Source organism: Saimiri boliviensis, chromosome 10 (assembly GCF_048565385.1).
Source record: "Saimiri boliviensis isolate mSaiBol1 chromosome 10, mSaiBol1.pri, whole genome shotgun sequence".
In the NCBI taxonomy this organism is placed as follows: domain Eukaryota; kingdom Metazoa; phylum Chordata; class Mammalia; order Primates; family Cebidae; genus Saimiri; species Saimiri boliviensis.
Genome location: NC_133458.1, coordinates 55,839,591 through 55,863,981, shown reverse-complemented (window position 1 = coordinate 55,863,981; position 24,391 = coordinate 55,839,591). Strand labels below are relative to the sequence as shown.

Genomic DNA, 24,391 nt, shown 5'->3' with positions numbered 1-24,391 from the left:
TTGAGTTCAGGAGTTTGAGACCAGCCTGGCCAACATGGTGAAACCCCATCTCTACTACAAATACAAAACTTAGCCAGACATGACTGGGCACAGTGGCTCACACCTGTAATCCCAGCACTCTGGGAAGCCAAGGCAGGTAGATCACGAGATCAGGAGTTTGAGACCAGCATGACCAACAATGGTGAAACCCCGTCTTTACTAAAAACACAAAAATCAGCCAGCCATGGTGGTGCACACCTGTAATCCCAGCTACTCGGGATGCTGAGGCAGGGGAATCACTTGAACCTGGGAGGCAGAGGTTGCAGTAAGCCTAGATCATGCCATTGCACTCCAGCCTGGGTAACAAGAGCGAAACTCCATCTCAAAAAAATAAAATAAATAAGTTTTAGTATGTTGTGTTTTTGTTATCATCTGTTTCAATAAATTTTCAATTTTCTTCTTAATTTTTTTATTGACCCTTTGGTTATTCAGGAATATATTGTTTCATTTCCATGTGTTTGTATAGTTTCCAAAATTCCTCTTGTTATTTATTTATAGTTTTATTCTATTCTAGTCAGAGGAAATACTTGACATTATTTTAGTTATTTTGGGTATTTTAAGACTTGTTTTGTGGTCTAACATGTGATTTGTCTTTGAGAATGATCCATGTGCTAAGGGGAAGAATATGCATTCTGCAGCCATTGAATGATACGTTCTCTAAATATCTATATAAGTCCATTTGTTCTATAGTGCAGGTTAAATCTGATATTTCTTAGATTTCTCCCTGGATGATCTGTCCAATGCTGAAAATGTGGTGTTGAAATCTCCAGCTATTATTTTATTGGGGTCTATTTCTCCCTCTAGCTCTAACAATATTTGCTTTATAATCTGGGTGATTCACTGTTGAATGCATATGTATTTATTATTGTTATTTCCTCTTGCTGAATTGACCCTTTTATCATTACATAATGACCTTCATTGTCTCTTTTTATAGTTTTTGTCTCGAAATTGATTTTGTCTGATATAAATATAGGTATTTTACCCCTTTTGGTTTCTATTTGTATAGAATATCTTTTTTCATCTCTTTATTTTCAGTCTATTTTTGTCTTTATTTGTGAAGTGTAATTCTTGTAGACAGTAAATCATTGCATCTTCTTTTTCACCCATTCGGCTACTCTGTGTCTTTAAATTTGAGAGTTTAGTTCATTTACATTCAATGTTATTGTTAATAAGTATGGACGTACTCCTGCCGTTTTGTTATTTGTGTTCTGGTTGTTTTGTGTTTTTTCCTTCATTCCTTTCTTCCTGACTTTTTTTTTTTAAGTGAGTGTGATTTTCTTTGGTGGTGTGTTTTAATTTCTTGATTTTTACTTTTTGTGTCTGTACTGTATGTTTTTGATTTGAGGGTACCATGAAGATTGCAAATAATATCTTATAAGTTATTATTTTAAACTGATGACAACCTAATATATTGTGTAAACAAACAAGCAAAGAGAAAACTAATAAAAACTCTACACTGTAACTTTCTTCTACCCTCACCCCCAATTTTGAACTTTCTGTCTTTTCTATTTTTATCTTATTGTACTGTCTGTGTCTTTAAAAGTTGTTGTAGTTATTGGTAGTAGTAGTAGTAGTAATAGTAGTGGTAGTAGTAGTAGTATTTGAGACAGTGTCTCACACTGTCACCCAGGCTGAAATTCAGTGGCACAATCACAGCTCACTACAGCATCAATCTCCTAGACCCAAAAGATTCTTGTGCTCTTGTCTCCCAAACAGCTGGGACCACAGGTACATGCCACTACACATGGCTAATTTTTTATTTTTTTTAGAAATGAGGTCACACCGTGTTGCCCAGGCTGATCTCAAACTCCTAGGCTCATGCAGTCCTTCTCCCTCAGCCTCCCAAAGTGCTGGGATTATAAGCATGAGCCATCACATCCAGTGATCATTTTTTATCAGTTTACTTTTTGTTATTTCTACTCAAGATATGAGTAGTATTCACATCACAATTACAGTGTTATAATGTTGTATTTCTCTGTGTATTTACTATTACCTGTGAATCTTGTACCTTCAGATGATTTCTTATTGCTTATTAACGTCCTTTTCTTTCAGATTGAAGAAATCCTTTTAGATTTCTTGTAGGACGGATCTGATGTTGATGAAATCTCACAGTTTTTTTTTGGTCGGGGAAACTATTTCTTCATGTTTGAAGGACATTTTTACTGAATATTTTATTCTAGAATAGGATATTTTATTCCAGAGTAAAAGTGTCTCCCTTCAGCACTTTTAATGTGTCATGCCACTCTCTTCTGGCCAGTGAAGTTCCCACTAAGATTTCTGCTGCCAGACATAGTGGAACTCCACTGGATAGTATTCTTTCTTTCCTCTTGCAGACTTTAGGATTCTTTCTTTATCCTTGATCTTTGGGAGTTTGATTACTAAATGTCTCAAGGTAGTCTTATTTGATTTAAATCTTAGTGCTCTATAACTTTCTTGTACTTAAATATTGATATCCTTCTCTAAGTTTGGGAAGTTCTGTTTTATTCCTTTGAACAAACTTTCTACCCCTAACTCTCCCTCTACCTCCCCGTTAAGACCAATGACTCTTAGGTTTGCCCCCTTGAGACTTTTTTTCTAGATATTATAGTCATACTTCATTCTTTTTCATTCTTTTTCCCTTTATTTCCTCTGACTGTATGTTTTCAAATAGCCTGTCTTCAAGCTCAGTAATTTTTTCTTCTGCTTGATCAAGTCTGTTAAGAGACTTCAATGCATTATTCAGTATGTCAATTTTATTTGTCAACTATCGAATTTGATTCATTTAAATTATTTTAATCTATTTCTTATATCTCTTTGATAAGATTCTTCATTCCTTCTCTGAGTTATCTTGAATTTTCTTGAGTTTCCTCCAAACAACTGAGAGACCACATATCTCAGCCTCTCCGTGATTGCTCACTGGTGCCTTATTTAGTTTTTTTGGTGAAGTCAAGTTTCTTGGATGATCTTGATGCTTGTGGATACTCGTTGTTGTCTGGGGATTGAAGAGTTGGGTGTTCATTGTAGCTGCCACCATCTGGCCTTGTTTGAACCCATCCTTCTTGGGAGGGCTTTCCAGGTATTTAAAGGGCTATATGTGTTGTGATCTAAGTTTTTGGTCACTGCAGCTACATCTGCATAGGGAGCACCCTAGACACAGTAGTACTGTAGCTCTTACATACCACCTTGGTCTGTAAGATGCTGCCTTGGTGGTCTTGGATAAGATCCAGAAGAATTCTCTGGATTACCATGCAGAGACTCTTGTTCTCTTCTCTCACTTTCTGCTAAACAAATGGAGTCTCTTTTTCTGTGCTGAGCTGCCTAACACTGGGGAAAGAGTGATTCAAACACCCCTCTGGCCACCAACACTGGGACCATGCTGGACCACACCTGAAGCCAGCACAATACTGGGTCTTGCCCAAAACCCAGGGTAATTACTGACTGGCTATGTTTGCTTAAGGGCATAGGCTGTACAATCAGCAGATGGTGAAGCCTGCCAGGCTTGTGCCCTTCCCTTCAGGGTGGCAAGTTCTCTCTGATCCCAGGTGGGTCCAGAGATGCCATCTAGGAGTTAAAGCCTAGATTTAGAAACTTTAGGAATCTACTTGCTTCTATATTCTACTGCAGCAGAGCTGGCACCTGAGTCACAAGATAAATTCCTTCCCACTATTACCACCCCTTTTCCATGCGCAGAGGGGTCTCCCCTTATGGACATCACCACCCCAAACTCATGAAGAATACTGCCTGGCTACTACCAATGTTTATTTGAGGATGAAGGGCCTTTCAGTCAGCTTCTGGTGAATGATACCAGGCCTAGAATTTTCCCTTCAGGGTAGCAGGCTTCCATCTAGCTGATGGCAGGTTCAGAAATGCCACCCAAGAGCAAAGTCCTGGAATTGGAGACCCTATGAGTCCGCTTGGTGCTCCATCCCTCTGTGGTCATGTTAGTACCTGTGCTGCAAGATGAAGTCCCCTTTCTGTTCCTTCTCCTTTTCTCAAACAGAAGGAGGCCCTTCCCATAGCCACTATAGCTGGGAATGTGCCAGGTCATATCTGAAGTCAGCACATGTCTGAATCTCACCAAAGGCCCATTGCGAGTATGGCCAGGGTACTGCTATTGATTATTCAGAGACCAAAGGCTCTTTAGTCAGCAGGTGATGAATCCCTCTAGGACTGAGTCATTACCTCCAAGGAAGTAGATTCACTTCTGGCCCAGGGTATATCTAGGAATGTCATTTGAGAGTTAGGTTTTGGAAGGGGGACTTTAGAACTCCGCCTGTTGCTTTATCTTGCTGTGGCTTACCTAGTATCCAAGTTGCAAGAGAAAGTCCTCTTTACTCTTCTCACTCCTCAAGCGAAGGGAGTCTGTCCCAGAGCTATGACTTGTGGTGGCTGGGGTTGGGGGAGGGGTGGCACAGGGATTCCCTTTGGTCACCCTGGCCAGTGTTTCACTAGGTCATGTGCCTCCCCCACACCCCCCGTCCATTGGCTCCAAGCCCACCGTGTCACCAGTACTTGTCTAAGTATTGCCTTCTTTTGGCCTTGACTGCCTTTCAAGTTTATTTAGGACCCCAGAGTCATTAGCCTGAGGTGGCAAGGCTTGCCAGAACTCTGGCTCCAGCTGCTGGGGTGGGCAATTCCCCTACGGCTATGGCTGGTCTAAATGCTCCCTTACGGGCATTCACTGAGTTCTGCTTGGTGTGTTTTCCACTGTAACAGATCAGCACTGAATTCCAGTGCAAATTCCCGCAATCACTGTATTCTGCCTCCCCCAGTTGCACAGATTCTCTCAGCACCAGTTGGCCAGTACTGGAGGATGGAAGAGGGTTAGTGTCAGCAATTCAGATTGTCTTTCTTACCCTCTTCTGTGCCTTTCAGGGATATGAAGTTAAAAACCGTCATTCACCTGATTTTTGGTTCTTATGAAGGTGCTTTTTTGTTGTGTTCAGTTTGGTGTTTTCCACTGAAGCGGATGATCAGTGGAGGCTTCTGTTTAGCCATCTTACTCTGCTGTCTCAGTATGTTTTAATAATGAGATTTTTTTCAATAGAGAAAACATTTTCTAGGTTTACAAAGACCTCATGGAGATCCAATGGCATGATTGGTTAGTGTGCAGTACATATACAAAGACCTCATGGGCAGAAGAAACATCAAATAGAAGTAATTGTTGCTTGCTCTTTTCTTTTGCTTCTTCCACCAAAGGCTGAGGGCTACAGAGGATTTGGTATGCATAATACAGCCCAAGGAACTATGACAGGCATAAAGGAAATAATCTCTCTTTCAAGTAAGTTTAGAAGCCATGGAGTTAGGAAATAAGTTATGAACATTGCAATCCTCACTGGTAACTATTCCTTTTCTATTATCTAACAGATTTTGTTAGTCTTTTTGATAAGTATTCATTATTTTTTAACATGCATGTTCAGAAAATCACAATAATTTTAGAAGATACTGTTTTGAGTTGTGGACATTAAAGTCATAGGTAAAAGAATATGAAGGTAAAATATCTCAAAATCAGCAGTAGTATGTCAGAAATTATTTATCAGTCCCCTATTCTCCGCCACTAAAATGTTCCCAAAGTGAGAAATCCATTCTCTCAGATTTAAAATTATTTTTCCAGCATTCTAAAAGTTTGAACTCATTTCTCTGGAGATATTTTTAAACCACTAATTCCTAAGTTAATTCTCCATGGTATCACCAACTCACAGCCCATGTTTCTCAGGTTTGGCTGTTCATACTTGGCCCTTATTATAATATCTCCACGGTCTTCCATATCATGTGTTTCCAGCATCAGCTGCTTTTGAAAGCATACAGGAGGCAGCTAGTTTAGATTCGGGATTAAAATTTAAAAACAAGTAAAATTAGATAAGAAATACACTCTTTACAATGACCTTTTAAGAACCTAAATACTAAATAATAAATCAAATAATAATAAATAAAATAAAAGTATCCTCTTGGTTCTTACTTGTAGATCATACCTCTATTGGTATAGATCATGCATCTATTGGTAATGTGTATCTGTATATATGTGTGAACTGATGCTCTATGGGGCTTTTCAAAACATAAACTGTAATATTTTATCACTTTTGAATTTATCTTTTATTTATTTTTATTTTTTGAAACAGAATCTCACTCTGTTGCCCAGGCGTGCACTACCATGCCCAGCTAATTTTTGTATTTTTAGTAGAGACAAGGTTTCCCCATGTTGGCCAGGCTGGTCTTGAACTCCTGGCCTCAAGTGATTACCCACCTTAGCCTCCCAAAGTGCTGAGATTACAAGTGTGAGACACTGAGCCCAGTCACTTGTTTTTTAATATAAAAACTAATCAAGGTATAGAATTTTATTAGCGTCATGCTTTTAGGGAACATGCTGCAGAATGACAACTATCTGAATGTCTTGTGCTTAGCAAAAAAAATCTTAAAATGAAAAGTTTTTCTGAAATGAATGTTCTCGAAAAATGCAACTAAATACAACCTGCAGTGCTACATCCTCTTATTTGCCAATGTGAAGAGAAAGCAGGCATCTTAACTCCAAAACGGGAACAATTCTACAACACTAAAACCATGACTACTGTATGGAGAATAACCTGGAAACCATCATTCTCAGCAAACTGACACAGAGCAGAAAATCAAACACCGCATGTTCTCGCTCATAGGCGGGTGTTGAACAATGAGAACACATGGACACAGGGAGGGGAGCACTACACGCTAGGGTCCGTTGGGGGGAAATGGGGGAGGGACGGGGAGGTGGAGAGGTGGGAAGAGATAGCATGGGGAGAAATGGCAGATACAGGTGAGGGGAAGGAAGGCAGCAAACCACACTGCTATGTGTGTACCTATGCGACAATTGCATGTTCTTCACATGTACCCCCAAACCTAAAATGCAATAAAAAAAAATAAAGACTAAAGTTTTACATCATACTAATTTCTTTTTATTCCCATCAAATCCAAGTGCCGTAAAAATGTGCCTAGATAACTAAAAGTATTTATCCACAAATAAAGCATGCTAAGAATAGAAACCCTAAAGTAGCATTTAAAGTTATATTAGTTAAAATAATTATAGTAATTACCTTAGGCATTGAGAATGAGGTGATACTTAACATTCTTACTGATATATCAAGTGGGGAAAAGTATAACCAAGAGAAGAATAGGTTCATTCCTTAATTTATGCTTTAAAACAACCTAAGAGAAATGGTCAATGAAATTACAGATTTATTTATTTTAATTCTTCTTAATAGACAAATAAAAATTGTGTATGTTCATGGTATGCAACGAGATGTTATAATATCTGTATGCATGGTGGGATGCCTAAATCAAGCTAATTAACACATGAATCATGTCACATACTTACATTTTTCATTGAGAACACTTAATATACTCTCTTAGCAATTTTCAAGTATACAATATATGTTGTCAACTTATAATCACCATAATATACAACAGATCTCTTGAACTTACTCTCCTGAACTGACTGAATTTTGTGTCCTTTGGCCAAAAGATATTTCTGTAATCATCCAATGGGCTCATCTTGCCCACTGCCCAGAAAAGCAAATGCACTGACAATAGCAGGTTTTTGCAGCAAAGAAAGAGCTTAGCTAAGGAAGTACTAGCCAAGTACAATCCATGCAGGTAGATGGATTTTATTACTCAAATCAGCCTCTCTGAGAATCCACAGGCTAGGGTTGGTAGGCAGTGGGGCTAGGGAATGGGTGCTGTTGCTTGGTTTGGGATGAAATCATAGGGATATGGAAAACTATCCTTGTGCATGAACTGAGTCTGTCTCCAGATGGGACTACAGGATGGGCTGAGTCATAAGCCACAAATCCAGGTGTAGTCAGTCAGTTACTAGAATGCAAAGGTTTGAAACACATCTCAAAGACCACTCTTATATTCTGCAATATGATGTCATCTATAGGAACAACTGGGAGAATCACAAATCTTGTGACTTTTGGTGCAGCAAACAATTATAGAAAGACATGCTGCCAGGTGCAGTGGCTCACGTCTCTAATCCCAGCACTTTGGGAGGCTGAGGCAGGTGGATCACTTGAGGTTGGGAGTTCAAGACCAGCCTGACCAACATGGAGAAACCCCATCTCTACTAAAATATATATAATTAGCCGGGCATGGTGGCACACACCTGTAATCCAAACTACTCGGGAGGCTAAGGCAGGAGAATCACTTGAACCCGGGAGGGGGATGTTGCAGTGAGCCAAGATCACGTCATTGCACTCCAGCCTGGACAACAAGAGTGAAACTCCGACTTAAAAAAAATAATTATGTAGAAAGACATCTATGTCTACATCTTAGGATTCAGGGCCCTCTCATAGCCTAATCTTGTAATATTTCATTTGTCTTACAAAGACCGTTTCCGTCCGAAAACAAAAGGGGGTCAGTTTTAGGAAGTGACTATTATCATCCTTGCTTTAAACTACAATCTAAATTCCTCCCATGGTTAACTATCCCATAGTAAGGGAGGGCAGACAGCTTGTGAGGCTAAAAGCAAGACAGAGTCAGCCCTGCTAAATAAACTTATCTCACTGTTATAAACTTTGTAGAGGTGGTTTCGATTCCAGGATCATATTTAATATGACATTTAATAAGCAAATAATTTTGAACTAGAAAAGAATGACGACTCCTGATTCTATCTGGCAGTTTACTTAGTTGTGTTTTGGCTTGCTTTTGAACAGCAATGATCTTAATTGCTATTAGAACGACAAATTTCCTCTCCTGTTCACTCTATCATCACATTCATGTAACACTGTATTAGGAATGGTAGCAAGGGACAAGCAAGTAAGACATTAGTGGCCAAACATAATTACTCAAAATAAAAACAAATGGAAGAAATTTTAGATTATGAAGACTGATACTGACGTGGCTTTTTATAGTTTTTCCAAAATAAAAAATATAAAATTGTATAATACTACTAAGCAACCTACTAGACAGACTACATATTAGTTTACTTTTTGAAGGAAGGCATCAGAAATAAATAAATGGGATAAGATGTGCCCAGCCATTACCTTCTCACTAGACTAATCTAGAGCCATGAGTACCTGCATTAGAAGAGATACAGAGAATTCAACATGAGTTCTGAAGACAAAAGACATGAATAAAGATTGGAAAAAAGAGAGTTGTGAGGGTAACGTCAAAGAAAATGCAATTGTAAAAGGGAAAGCACAGGACAATTTAGTAATGTCCTTCAAGTGTATGTGAAGCGGCTCAGTAGAGCTGCTGATCAGCTGTTCCTAATCTTCCTTGAAATAATAAGTTGGAAGGAGACAAAATTGTAATTTAAGAGATTCATATCAAGGAAGAGATAAGGACAGCAGAGAAGGAACAAATTGGATTTCTAGACCACCAAGAGATCATTATGTAAAATCATGATAAACCGCATATTTTTTGCTGAGTGTTGCCTCCACAGTGTGCTCTCCACAGTGAGAATATATGACATTGTTCCCTATTCTCCCTTTCCTTAGAGGATAAATTGTCACTAACAGGAGGTGACATAATGTTCCCAGTGTTTTCATTCATTCATTCCTGTTTTCCTTTTTTCATTCTCATAAACTACTTTCTCCTATGTTTCTTTTATTCCAAACTGACCACACTGTTGCTCTGTTGTCTTCTGATCCTTCACAGATCCTCTTTCCTCTGCCTAGAAGGCAGTTCTTTGTTCCACCCACCCTGACTTCTGCTCAGCCTTCAAGACTTGTCCCTGGGCCCCTTCCTCTGTGAGGTTTCCATCTTCCTCCTGTCAGTACAGAGGAATGAAGTGCCTTCAAGTCACAGACCAGGACGAACACACCTGTTGCAGAACACATTGGGTTTATTTCTCTTTGCACAAGGGATGGCACTTGCTGTGGGAAGCTGTAGGATACGTCAATAAGAGGGTGTTGAAAGGATTGGGGCTTTGGTTGGATGATTTGAGGGAAGATATTTAAAAAGCAAGGGTTTTCTATAGATTAGATGTCATTGGAAAGCAGGAGCAGTTCTAAGATTGGGTTTCTCAGTAAGTTTTATTTACAGGGAGAGCCACCTAGAAAAGGGATAAAGCTGTGACTGACAGGAAGTAGTGATCACTCGTTTTAGTTGAGAAATAAGGCAGCTTGTCATTTTGTGAGTAATGTGGTAAACTTGTTTTTGTCTGTACTTACACAAAATTATGAAGTGACCTTGTGTTGTTTTATCATGATTGTATACTGAACTTCTCTGAGGTTGGTATTCTGTGAGATTGTTTACGACCATTAGAAGAATAACAGAGTTCACCTCTGAGGGCCAGGTCAGCTTCTAGATGTCAGAATTTTTTCTTTCTCAGAAGCTATACATTCTGTTCTTCCAAAACTATTTTCAGTGCTTCTATTAAATCATTTGTTACCTCATATTTTAAGCAAACAAATCCATGGTGTATTACAGTCAGTAAAGTTTTGATAAATGAATGGAAAGATGAGTTGTTGAAACCATTTATCACAACATGTGATATGGCATCTCCCTTCCATGGAAAACTATTAATCATAAGACTTGGAGGCAATAAAATAAAATCTCTTTATAATAGCGAACCATTATGCCAAGTCTTAGAAACATAAAATTTGAAAGATAAGTGAGGGTGAGTTATCATTTCTCAATTACATAGTTACAATCTTGTCAAGTGCATTAGTCACTTTTTTGCTTATACTCTATGGCACAAAGAGTAACTACCAGTAGACTCGCCACCCATTAATACAATTAATTAATACATTAATAAAATTTTGTGTTAATGTGGTAATATAATTTTGTCAATGTGAAATTCATAACCAATATTTTAAAAACACATGATGTGCAAATGCATAACTGTTAGGTATATGTGAGATGTATATCTCCCACTTAGAACATTTTTCCTAATGAATGTAGCTATAATTTTATTATATGTATGCTAAAATGCTCATTCCTTTTCTTATAGAATCCATGCCAGATCCTCAAGTTCTGTTATCAGTTCCACAATTTTCACTTATCAGACCCAGATTTAAAAATGTATCGAGAGAGTTGAACCTCTATCTCTGCAAAATGTTTCTTTTCTTTTTAAATAATTATATTAGTGAAACCTTAAAAGAAAATTATGGAAATTACTATTATGAGTTCTTATCAAATAAATAAAGTATAAATTTCAAAGATAGGGTTTATGCCCATGTAAGATTTCAAAGTTCTTATCCAAAGCAAATTAGTCCTCTCAAATAATATTTAAGAGAAACTCTATAAATAGTGACTAGCTACTCTTAATGATGAGAGATACTTCATAAGTACTGTCTCTAGTTCCTTGAAACTACAAGTGAACTGTTTTGACTAGAAACCACCTCAGTACAAAATGGGACACAGACGAATCACTAGTGTTAATAAAATGTTTTATCCAAACAATATGCTTTGTCTTCTCTCCAATTTCCTGACATACATGTCCTGCCATAATACTAGTTTATTATAAACATGGCTTTGATTGAAAGAAATACAAAGTGTCAAATGGAAGGGTCCCAGGAAGAAAAGAAGCCATCGGAAGATCAACAAGGAAGAAACACACATGAGAAGTGTGAATTCTGATAGAAATAAAAAGGAAGAGAGGTGTAAGAGAAAGATATATTTGATGAAGGCAATAGAGTATAACAGAAAATAATTCTGGAAACCAGTGGAGGCAAGAATAATCCAGCAGCACAAAGACAAGAATAAAGCCCAAGTGATGAGAAATCAATTTTAAAGAAAATGAAAGGAAAAAAAAGTAATTGAAAATTTAAAAATAAGAACATCAAATTTAAATGTGTTAAGCCAATATCTTTCCCAGTAGAATCAAATGAAATGTTTAGGCTTGTAATTCTTTTAATAAAATACTGAAAATCCTAATTTCAAGAAAACCTATCAGTTTAAATATACCTAGGAATTCATGTATATTCATCTATTAATCAAATTACACGGGATTAGATTTCAGGATTGTCTCAGAGTTTCACGTTTAGCCACCATCTTTCCTTTTCCATAATATTCTCCAGAAGTTTATCCTAAGGAAATAATTAGAGATTCAATCAAAGGTGTATGTACAAAGACATTTGACTTAAAATCATTGTGAAAAATTAGAAAATGCCAAAAGCCCAACAGCAGAGGAATATTTAAATCAACATTGTGGCACATTCAAGGATGGATTACTGTTCAAGCAATCAAATTGTGTTTATAAAATGTATTTAGGGCTATGGTAAAATGCTCATGTTCAGTGAGGAATGTAGGATATATTAATATAACAGGTAGAGAAGTCCAGCTGTCAGTGTAGGCATGAGTTTGGAGAGAGGGAGGGAGACAGGGAGGAAGCTAGAGAGAAAGAAATTAATATTAAAGTACTCAAGGTATCTCTCTGCATAGAGGATTATAGAATAATTATACATTTTTAATATGTGTTTGCATGTGTATTGTATGCATACATGTTCTAACTTGAGTATAGAAAACTTTTCTAATCAGAAAATATGTTGTGACTTTGTAAAGACCCATTTTAATGTATTATTATTATTATTATTGTCAGTAAGTCTATAACTCTGATCTACTTTCTCATGCTATTTAAAGGTACAAACTGAGAGTTGTCTATTCAAGTGTTTTTTTTTCCTTTTTAGTGATGGAGTCTCATTCAGTCACACAGGCTAGATTACAGCGGCACACTGTAATGTAGCTCACTGCAGATTTTTTTGTTGTTGTTCACTGCAGCCTCAAACTCCTGGGCTCAAGCGATCTCCCCACCTAAGATTCCTGAGGAGCTGGGACTGCAGTTGCATACCACAGTCCCCAGCTAATTATATTTTTATTTTTTTTGTAGAGTTCGAGTCTTGTTTACTTGCTCAGGGTTGTCTATTTAAGTTTTAAGTGCACTTTACACATATGGTTAATAAAACTGTCATTGTTTATTCAGTACATTAGCAATAAGTTTTAAGTGCTTGTTTTACTTTTTATGCTATTAAAAAATCAATGTTATTAAAATGTTCTGTGACAAATCAGATAAAAGACAAGAGATTATGGAATTTTATTGCTGTAACTTAGAGTCCATCTAGTTTGATGCTTTCATTTTACAGACTTGGAACATGAGGTCTAAAGATATTAAATGTCCCACCCAAGGTTATGTGGCTTTGTGGCAGAACGGAGATTGCTGGTTAGCTTTGCTGACTCCAGGCATGCTGCTTTGTGCTGCTTCTTATCTCCAAACAATACTTGATTATATTTGAATGTTTTTCATAAAACCAGCCTTAAACACAATTATTAACAATTGTTTTCAGTTCCAATCCCTCTTGCTAACCTTTGACTAACATACTGTGATTCCCCTTTAGACTTCAACAGAACCACAGGCTAACTGGTCTGTCCTTACCCCCTTGACGCTTTTATGAATTGAGTGTGGATAGGAAATTAACTAATTATTGATCATATATTAGCCCAGCAACATATTAATTCTTTCAGATAACCTATTGCTTTAATATAGTGATATTATCATTTGAGATTATGGCTAATGGCAGATGTTTCAGATAAAACAACAAAAAAAAAGAAAACTAGTATGTTTTTAGAAAAGTGTGGTTTTTCCTGATTTATTCATTCCCAATGACTTCCTTCTTCCAAAGCTAGTCTTTTTCTAATACAAGCACCATGTAATATAGAATTTGCTCAGATGCCAGCCAAACTAAAGCCTTCTGCATAGCATTGAAAATGTGGCTGGACTTTTCCTTTTCCCAAATTAAGTAGAAATGCGTATTTGTCATTCTCTTAACAACTGTTTATTGAGTACCGACTGTGTCTGGTACTGCCAAGAACCCGAAAATACAGCGGTTAACAAAGTAAACGGAGTCCTAGCTAAAAGTGTTTTCAAAAGTAAGGCAATGGCTTAGAATATTTTTCAAATAAATTTTGCTAAATGAAAGAATATGTGTGAGAAGTCAGATCATCAGTTGCAGAGAGGCATATTTAGAATTCTATTATTTTTCTCTGCAATTGGAGCCCAGAATTTGATTCTTGGTCAATTATATTAAACACTGATTCATATCCATTACCCACTTGATAACAGAAATTTGCCCCTGTAGAAATAACTTTCAAGCTATACTTTTCCTTGATACATACTATTATAGGCTCTGGAATAGTAACTGATATCAAAAACAGTACCTTTTGAATGTATCAGTCAGTAGATGAAGCCAATCTGAAAATTTGTTTGACTCAGGTTTTTTCCCCTTCTCTGCTGATCTCTTGTAGGTTGGAGGAAAGATGGTAGACCCAAAGGCTGTATTCTTTGTTTTCACTGCTAATTATTTTGCTCTGTTTTTCAATTCTGTTTTGGGGAGCGTGTATGGGCTTTTATGGATGACCCAGGGGAGATAGAAAAAAAGTTCTGAACTTTGAAGATATATGGGATATCATGTCAGAAGCAACCAGCAGAGATAACTCTGAAGAGAAATGGAGATAAGCCATACAAACTATAAATAACTTTTCTGTCTTACTTTTTTTCCTGTGCTTAGTAACAGTCTAGGAAGTAAGTCTTATATTTGGCTCAAGAAATCATTGCCATATACATCCTGCAGAGCTTTACTTAAGACCAGGGACAAAGTTCAAAAGAAGTATATACAACTCATCCAACTTCTTTTTAATCCATGTGGGTTAATCAAATCCACATTCATTGCCAAGGCTTTTAAATAGAGGCAGGTTTACAGGTGTTGGGTAGACAAAGCAGGAAACAGCAGCACCAAGCCGTTGCCCCTACTCCTCTTCCAATTCTCAGTGCCTATTAGGATGCTCTAAAGATCTGGGACTCTTCCATATTACTTAGATCTAGAATGGCCTGAAGAGGTAGGAATGACTCCTCTCAGGTTTTGATGTGGGTTCATCTGGGTCATCAACTAACTCTCTTGTCCTTTGAGAAGCCAAGAAGTCATGTCAGTTCACAAGATATGACCCAAAGAGCACAATCACAAATAACCGTAACAATTATGCTTCTATGCAAGGCTTCTTTGGATTCGTTTTCTTAGTTTTCATTGTTGGAAGAGAGCGCCTGTGTCATGTTAGTCAGCGTCACATGAGACTGGGCTAGGAGAACATTTTGCATTAGCTCTGTCTTAGTTTAGCAAATAAAATACCCCTTTACATGTTTTACAATTGGTAGTTATTGATAAGCACAGGGTAGCTTTTTTATTTTTAAAGTGGTACTCACAGTATATAAACACTTGGCATAGATTCTCTTTTCCTTATTTAAAAACAAGACAGTACCACTATTTTGTTTGCCTGTTTTGTTTTGTTTTGTTTTGTTTTGTTGAGACAGGGTCTTGCTCTGTCACTCAGGCTGGAGTGCAGTGGTGTCATCACAGCTCACTGCAACCTTGGACTCCTGGGCCCCAGCACTCTCCAACCTCAGCCTCCTGAGTAGCTAGCACTGCAGGTACATGCCACCGCACCTGGCTAATTTCAAATTTTTTTTTGTAGAGACGAAGTCTCACTGTGTTTCTCAGGCTAGTCTTAAACTCCTGGCGTCAAGTGATCTTCCCACCTCAGCTTGGACATGAGACAAAGCAGCTAGCCCTCAGCAGTAGAGTTTGTTGTTATTTTTTAATATCTCTAAAAGTGATTTAGCTTTATCCTGGCCACATGAACAGATTGCTGTTCACTTCAGTGGTGCCAGCACTGTTAAATTAGATATTATTTTGTAGAGAATGAAGCAGCATTTTGTCACAAGGTCTAGAATATTTAAAGAATGGGAAAGATAGGAAGAAGGAAGAGTAAGGAACAGCCAAGAAGTTATTTTTCAGCCTGTAGAGTCTTGAGTTTAGAAACAAACAAATAAAAAAACCAGTTAACAATTCAATTTTTTTCTTTGAAAGATGGAAACAGATCAAGATTTCTTTTCTAATTTGCTTATGATTTGGAAGCTAGAAGATGAGATCTGTTGTTCAGATTTACAATAGATATATGTTTATTCTCACAAAAATTAAATTAGCTATCAGAGGAAGTGACAGTACATTTGGATGCTTCATCAGTGGAATAAAAGTATAATGTGTGGAAGAGAGATGTGAATAAGGAGTGAATAAAGAATTTATTATAAAAATTTTGAATGCTGTTAACTATATAACGAATTTCTTGCTTTGCTTTGCTTAGTGTGTGATGTGATGTATTGCCACTGAGTGTTTGGCAGAAAGAATTAAATATTTGCATTTTTACTGCACCATTAAATGTCCCTGCCATGAAATATATTGAGAGTAAGACAATACTCCACATGGAGAGAAGTCACATTACAGTGGGTATATTATCCTTCATTCTCAAATGAGTCATGCAAAACTGACCACTTTGCATGCATTCATTTTTTAAGTTTATGACCAATTCACATTTTTTGAGGTTTTGTTCACAACAGCTTAGTAATAATAGACAGTTATTTATGGCTGTATGAAAGAACACTTATGCTATTTATTGCCAGTGTTTTTGTTAGAAGCCAGCTTGCATTTGAACCCTGAAATTGGATGCTTTAACCCACTGATTAAATACTGACCATTAAAGTGCGAAAATAAATGCTTCTTGAAATGTTGCCTTCAGTAAATTTTTTTTTTCTCACCGCTACTTTGGAGACTGAAAAACAGTTTCAAGATTGGTTAGAGATTTAAAAACAAAATGAACATTGCAAAAGAATCAGCCAATAGCTACTTGCAAATTAAATATTCTAATTATTTTATTTTTAATGAGATTTCAAAGCAAAGCTATGATGCGTAGTATGGCATGGACACTTTATGAAAGTAATTTTTTAAAGATGGGTGCTACTGTATTTTAAAACTAAAGTGGAATTTCACTGTAATACGATTAGCTAGGAGTAGATTGGGTGTGAAAGAAAATCTGCCTGTGACTCCATCCATTGATCCTTTGTAACTAAAACAGGAAGGAAGGGAGGAAGAGAGGAATGGACAGACAGAAATAAAGGACGAAAGGAAAGAGAAAGGAAGAAAACCCAGTGCCCAGATAGCTCCACCTGTTTCCTTTCAATGTACTTTTATTTTATTTGAGTTGATTTTTATTCCAAATCTTTAGATCTGTTAGATTTTATGCTATTTTTATAGGTCTTATAATTTATCAGTGATCAGCATAAAAAGGGAGGATTATATATTCTGGAAATGAAATTATGTAGCTGTCACAACCATATATGATGGGGCTTAAGGGGCCTAAACATTCCCTTGCATTGCTTCGGTAGCTCTCATCTCCAGACACCACTCAACAACGGAAGGACTGATAATGTTATGGTTGGAGACTGCAGCTATCTTGATGGAATAATCATTGCAGCATCTTTTCCTTCTAGTTTGTTCAGTAAATCCTACTTTTTTGGACACAAATATATTCTTTTATTATTTACCAGAGAGTAAATGTAAGATTTAGGTGCTAAATTAATAACTGTAGTTGAACATGAACTTTCACTTTTGTCTTAATTTTTCTTTTGCTTCATAAACATGACTTCAGTGATCTAATGCCTGAAATCAAAACAGGCTATATCTCAGAATAACCTCACTGCTAGAATGAAGATGGTATAGAACTCTTACCCCTCAGGTGACATTCTGTACAAAGGGCAGCCAAGCACCTCACATTCTGCTGGGATAGAATTGTCTCATAATAACTATTTTCTCAACAGCTCTGCATCGCAATCAGGCCATAAAATATGTTTTCCTGTCTCCAGAAAGAAGATAGAGTAAGCAGTTTAGAATATTACAAAACAGGCTCAGCTGAGCAGTTTAATTTGCATGGATTATCCTCATCCTCTAAATGTCTCATTGACCGGTAAGCATTCTCAGTTGCCTTAGTCCAGAGAGCTTTATAATTTTATATGCACACATTTGCATAAGTTGAGATTTTTTTGAAGTTGCCCAAAATATAAAAAAGGCAAAAGAACTATTAAAACATTAACTGCTGCAAGTGATATATTTTACAACTTTTAGGATGTTTTCTGCTACTATATTTAGCATATCTCCCACAAACATTTTGCCAGCAAAAATACACCAAATATAGAATCATGCAACAATTTTATCTGTGTAAATCTTTTAAAAGATTGTATTATAATTACACTGTGTAATAGTGACTTCGTTGAACTATTTTTAATATGAAAACAGACTTTATACAATAGTCAAATGGACTTGAGTTTAAATCAAGTACATTCTATAGTATTCACCTCTATTTTAGAAGATAGCGAAATTCCAAACATAACTTTGATCTGTACAAGAAGCATTTGTTGAGTTCTTACAGTGAGTCCTTGGGGATGTAAAAATGAATAAGACTTTGTATTTTCTCTTAAGGAGCTTGTGGTGCAGTGTCAGGCACAGGTTCTATATTTTATGTATCATAAGAGACAAATGTATGCACAGATGGTGGAAAAGTCCAGAGGAGAATCCTATAGCCTAGCGTGGAATTGAGGGATCATTGTTTGAAGGAGATGGATAGTTAATGCTGAGGTCTTAAAGGTAGGCAAGAGTTGTCCCAAAATGATGAAGATTATTTAAAAAGTGAATGAATAGATGGACAAAAGTGAAATAAGTTATGTGACTTCTAAATGTAAGGTTTATCAAGATGTAATTTACATGCAGTAAAATCCATTTGTTTTAGGATGTTCAGTTCTTTGAATTTAGATAAATGCATATAGTCATGTAACTATCACCAGAGTCAAAATAAAGAACATTTCCGTCACCCCCTAAAGTTGCCTTATGTCTCTCTGTAGTCAATGCCCTACCCCTACCTTGGTTCCTGGTAACCACTGATAGGTTTTCTTTTCCCATAATTTCACTTTTCCAGAATATCACATAAATGGAACATACAATATGTAGTCTTTTGAGTCTGTCTTCATTCACTTAGCATACTGCATCTAAGAGTCACCCATATTGTTGTATATATCAACAGTTTGTTCCTTTTTACTGCTAAGTAGTATTCCATTGATGGATGTAACCCTGATTGTTAATTCATTCCTCAATTGATGAACATTTGAGTTGTTTCCAGTTTCTTAGATTATTAATAAAGTGGCTCTAAACATTTATGTACGGGCTTTTACTTGGACAGATGTTTTTACTTCTCTTGGGTAAATATCTAGGATTGGGATTGCGTGTTATTTTGATACAGTAGGCAGAAGTGTGAAACAGCATGAAGTACTCACTGTTTAGCATTACTATAGCACAAGTAGATAAGAGAAAGGAGGAAGCAAAAAGACTGTGCAAGTCCAGATTATGCAATACTTATTTCATGCTAAGAAACTCAGATTGTATTCTCCAGGCAATAGGGAGGGTTTTAAGCAGTGATGGCATATGGGTATACTTCCATTTCATCTGAGGTATCAGAGTGGAACCTAAACTGGTTGGAGGAGATGCTGGGATAGGTATGAGGGAGGAGTCAACAAGAATAGTTTAGGATTTTATTATTAATCCAGGATCGTATGATAGTACCTATTCCTGGTAGTTTCCTGTTTGAAAACAAGAATGTAGAGCATACACAAGACTCTCAATGTTATTAGCCAAGAATACTGTGCAATTAGGGGAAAATGCTGACCGTTAACACTTCAGAGGAATTAAATAGCCTACTTCCAATGATCACGGTTTAGGCTAAATAGATTTCACTGGGAAGAAGAGACTTAACTACATGGAACTAAGCTGATGCCTTCTTAAGATGGCAAAGTACTGGCATTGATGGCCAAAAATAACTCACTTAATTATACCAAAAGCCCTGTGAAAGAGGTGCCATTGTCATCTGTATTTGCCGTAATGGGAAGAGTAGAGTAGAGGTTTTGGGGTCAGCAGACTGTTTTTGTACCAGAGCTATTTCTTATTGTTGTGATCATCTATTTTTTACTATGATAATCTATGATAAATTGCTTAAACTTTGAGAACTCAAATTTCCTTTTTTTTTTTAATTTTCATTTTTGATAGAGACGGTCTCACTATGTTGCTCAGGCTGGTCGCAAACTCCTGGGTTCAGGCAATTCTCCCGAATTGTTGGGATTATAGGCGTGACCTACGGCCCGGCCTCAGATTTCTTGTCTGAAAAGTGAAGATAGTAGTATCTACCTCACAGGAATTTTAGGAAGATTAAATGAAACAACCAACGAAATGTCTCTAGAGAATTTCTGGTGGTCAGTGAATGTTTCCTAACCACAGCTCCTTTCCTCACATTTTTCTCTAGACGTACATAATGAAGCGTTAACTGCTAAATTAAAAATTAGGCTTGAGGAATGAAAAATCAAAGAAAAATTCAAGCCTTTGAACAAATTCTAAAGATTGACAACGAACTTCTACCAATACCTTTAAAAATCCATTTAAAAACAAAGTAAATAAGAACCTTCATCTCAAGTTGCCTTCATCTGTTTCAAATGAGAATTAAATGATAATGTATATGAAACAACATACAAACGTGAATTCCCTCTCCTTTCTCAAGAAAATAGTGGTCATATAGTTTTCCTCAAAATTAATAATGAGACTGGAATGTTTATTCCGGCAAATAAATCTTTAGTAAATAAATAAATAAATAAATATATATATATATACACACACACACTCACATATATATACACATATATATGTATACATATATATGTGTGTGTGTATGTATATATATATGTATATATATACATATATATATACATATATATGTATATATGTATATATATATATGGAATATTTAAAGGGCTGCCATCTATTAGGAGGAGTAATTTTATTTTATGCTTTTACCAAGACCAGAGTGGGCCATTAAATAAATGTCATGGGAGATAGTTTTGGAAGAAGGATAAAATGGACTTAATCATTAGAGTTGTCTAGTGGAGGAGACTAGTTTCTATTAAGCAGAATCTCTGTAACAGTCAGTCATGATTTAAAATGAATTATTTCATTTCAAGAAGAGGTTAAACTAGATGTTCTAATACCATCTCCTGTAATACACTCTGTCATCCTTGGTCCCTGATTTATCCAACTAGATGATTCAATGATTCTCTATTTTTATTTCTTCAAAGTGTATAAATAATATAGTATTGATTCATTTGAAAACAATTCTGAAATTTCAAATATATTATTGCTTTTATATTTCTTGTTAAATTCTGGACTTCAAGTAATGTTGACACTTTGTTGATATCCAAAATATCTTTTAGATAACTAAGGATTTGATTGAACTTCCATTTACTTTTTAATTCATACTATTATGAACCTTTCTGTTTAATATGAGGTTATAGAAGGACTGGTTTCCTCTGGATATTAATTAATTTATTCAGTATGCATGTCCCCAAATAAATTATTTTTAAAACATAACTGCATATTTTCCCATGTAACATTTGGAAGCTTTTAATCATTCACAATATGGTATTACACCCTTAAATGAGTGAGTGAGCTGTTTTATATATCGTAGTTGTCCTTATTTTCATTTATAAAACCGTAACATAAAAATTATCTCTAATTTTGGACATTGCGGAAAACGTGTTGTGGAACTCTTAATGTTTTTCTTTTAAAGTAATTTTCTGAATCCGATTTTTCTATGTCCACTACTAATATCCCAATCCAGACTTTCACTATTTCATGCCTAGAATCTTGCCCTTCTGTCCTTCTCTTTCCTGCTCTAATCCATTCTAAAACTACAAAATTAAGTTTTCATATCATACCTATTAATAAAGCATTGTGCATTAAACTTTTTGATGACACATTGAAACTTCTGGAGAACAGTAAAAGTGAAAGCAAAATAATCTAATGAGTCTTGAATTTAAGCCTTCCACAGTATGGTTTGACCTGCCTAACTTTTGGTACCACCTTCAGCTCCTTCCGTGTGATCAGCTTCACTCAGATGGTAAAAATGATAGTGAGTAATTTAGTTCCCACCTCAAGTTGCCCTTGATATAAAATGACAGCAGTGGCAGTATAAAATATACAGCTGTGCATTATCTACCATAAACTGCATGCTGTCTCTGGTTTCCTGCTGTGCAGGTGTCTCAGATTTCTGAGAGGATTAAGTGAAATAACATAGTACAGGGCAGGGCAGATGACAGGTGCATATATATATACACACACATATGAGTGTGTATGTGTATATATGTACACACGTGTGTGTGTGTGTGTGTATATATGTATATATATGTATATATACATATATATATATACTGCAACCTCTGCCTGCCAGGTTCAAACAATTTTCTCTCCTCAGCGTTCCGAGTAGCTGGGATCACAGGTGCCCGCCACCATGCCCATCTAATTTTTGTATTTTTAGTAGAGACAGGGTTTCACCATGTTGGTCAAGCTGGTCTCGAACTCCTGACCTCATGATCCACCCATCTCTGCCTCCCAAAGGGCTGGGATTATAGGTATGAGCCACCACACCTGGCCGACTCTTCATATTTTAATGAGTAGACAAATAATTGGAATGAGGGGGAAAATTAATTAATTTTCCAGGCTAAGATAAAACACCTCTACCACCAAGTGTGCATGGTATTGCTCTTCCTTTCCACTTATTTTTCACATCACTTAACAGACCTCTCCATTTACTGGTGAATTTTAAGCTCCAGGTTAACTTTATGTTTTATTCCCTTACACCCAGTCAAAATTGAGATCTCTTCAGTTGAGTGTTTTTTCTCAGGTGACTGTTAAAAGGAAAGCAGCGTCTATAATGAAATAATTTCACTGTGATGTGCATGAATGCCTATGATTCCCTTACTGTGACCGGACTTTTCAGATATTTTAATGAGAGTGTGCTTATTAAGACACAAAGGAGTTTAATAGAGTGAGGTGACTGCTTCTGGCAGCATGGTAGAAGTGATTTGGGGTCCACCAGGATTTATTTAGGCCCTGAGCTTCAGCTGTAAGATCTGCTCTTCTGTTATTCCTCCAGTTCATAGCTTTGCCCCTTTTCTGAATTGCCAACCAAGAGGTTCTCTAAAGGGTTCATCTTTCATTCGACAGCAGTTATCATGAGAGTGCATTGAGGGTGCTGGCTTTCTGTTTATGTGTGTGTATATGAGGGAGGAGGACAAGAGGTTGGTGTATGTATGTATGTATTGGGGTCATCAAAGACTTATGTAATGATACATAAAGAGTTGATCTCAAATAATATCATTATAAATGAAATATTGGCATTTTTTTTTTCTGTCCAGTTATCAGCCTTTCTCCCTCTTGTATAATGTTGTCTTATGTGTTGTGACTACAGCTGTCCATGAGGGGGTTAAGTCATTGTGTGTCAGACGAGACACGCTCTGATTGGCTAAGGCAGTGATTGCTGAAAAACGTGCACCCACCTCCCTGCTTCCCCGGCCCACCAGCTCACCACCCTGTAAGGAAAGTGATAGAAAAGGGCAGAAATGGAGGTTCCAAAAGAGTTCTGTAAATATGTTGTTAGCTTTGACTTCAATCTCTACAAGAAGGAGAGCCATTGAATTCTCCTTTCTGCCATTAGCATTGGGAAGCCCAAGGAGAGGAGAATACAGAAACACATTAAGGCAGACGTTTTGGTAATACAAGCAGTATTAATTGCTCCTTTTTATCAGCCCCATGTGAGTATTGTGAGGATAAGAACAAAAAACATTGTGTGTATTATTTATTAACTCCAGCTCTCCATTAATTTCATTGGTTTTCTATAGGAAAGCAGAAAAATTAGAAATAGACATTTAGTGGCCCAATGTGTTTAGAGTTGAAATCCCTTCAATTAAAAATTCGAAGATTTCCAGTTTCCAGATAGCCTATGCAGATGGCAGTATTGAGATTCTCAAATGCTGAGCGCAGGGAAAAATGTAAAAATAACTTGAATTAAGATTTGCAAATGTGAAGGCACTAAAATATAAAATATTCTAAAAATGAGCGCAAAACAGCTTCAATCTATGTCTCACTCATTTGTCATTCTTTTTCCAGGAAGCATCTTAAAAGGTAAATGTGTCTTTACTTTTTTTTATAACCAAATTCAAAATTTTCAGTGAAGAAAGAATACTGACAAGATACAGAAAGCAATCAATCAAGGACAAACTGGCCACTTTGTAATAATTCTGAGTATTAATTGAAAGTGATTTCATTATCTCTTTGAAATATCTGAATTCCTTGAAGTAGAGGAAAGCAAAATGCCAAATACATATAATGTTTTCAGAAGCAAATGGGATCATTTAAATGAGCTCTTGGCAGAGCCAGTAGCTGTTCCATAAAGTGATTAGATTGTTTTATATTCCTTTTACCATTTGTTTCCTGTAAGAAAAAATATCTACCGTTATTTGCTTTTTGATCACATGAAAAACTTTAATCTGTGAGTAAACAACATTAGCCATGTGTGCTTTTTAACTAGAACCATTGCTTTGGGCAGGAATAATAATGATAAATACTAAACCTAACAGTATACCAGTCAGTGTTCTAAATATTATAGAAATATTAACTCATCTAATACATCATTTGTTGGAATAGTGCTA

The 24,391-nt window shown here is 36.4% G+C and overlaps 1 protein-coding gene across 11 annotated transcripts in view; it reads left to right on the top strand.

Annotated features, from left to right (window-relative positions):
* The window catches only part of MAGI2 (membrane associated guanylate kinase, WW and PDZ domain containing 2), a 1,426,516-nt gene that overhangs the window by 215,125 nt on the left and 1,187,000 nt on the right, over window positions 1-24,391 (top strand). The gene's annotated exons all lie outside the window — the stretch shown is intronic.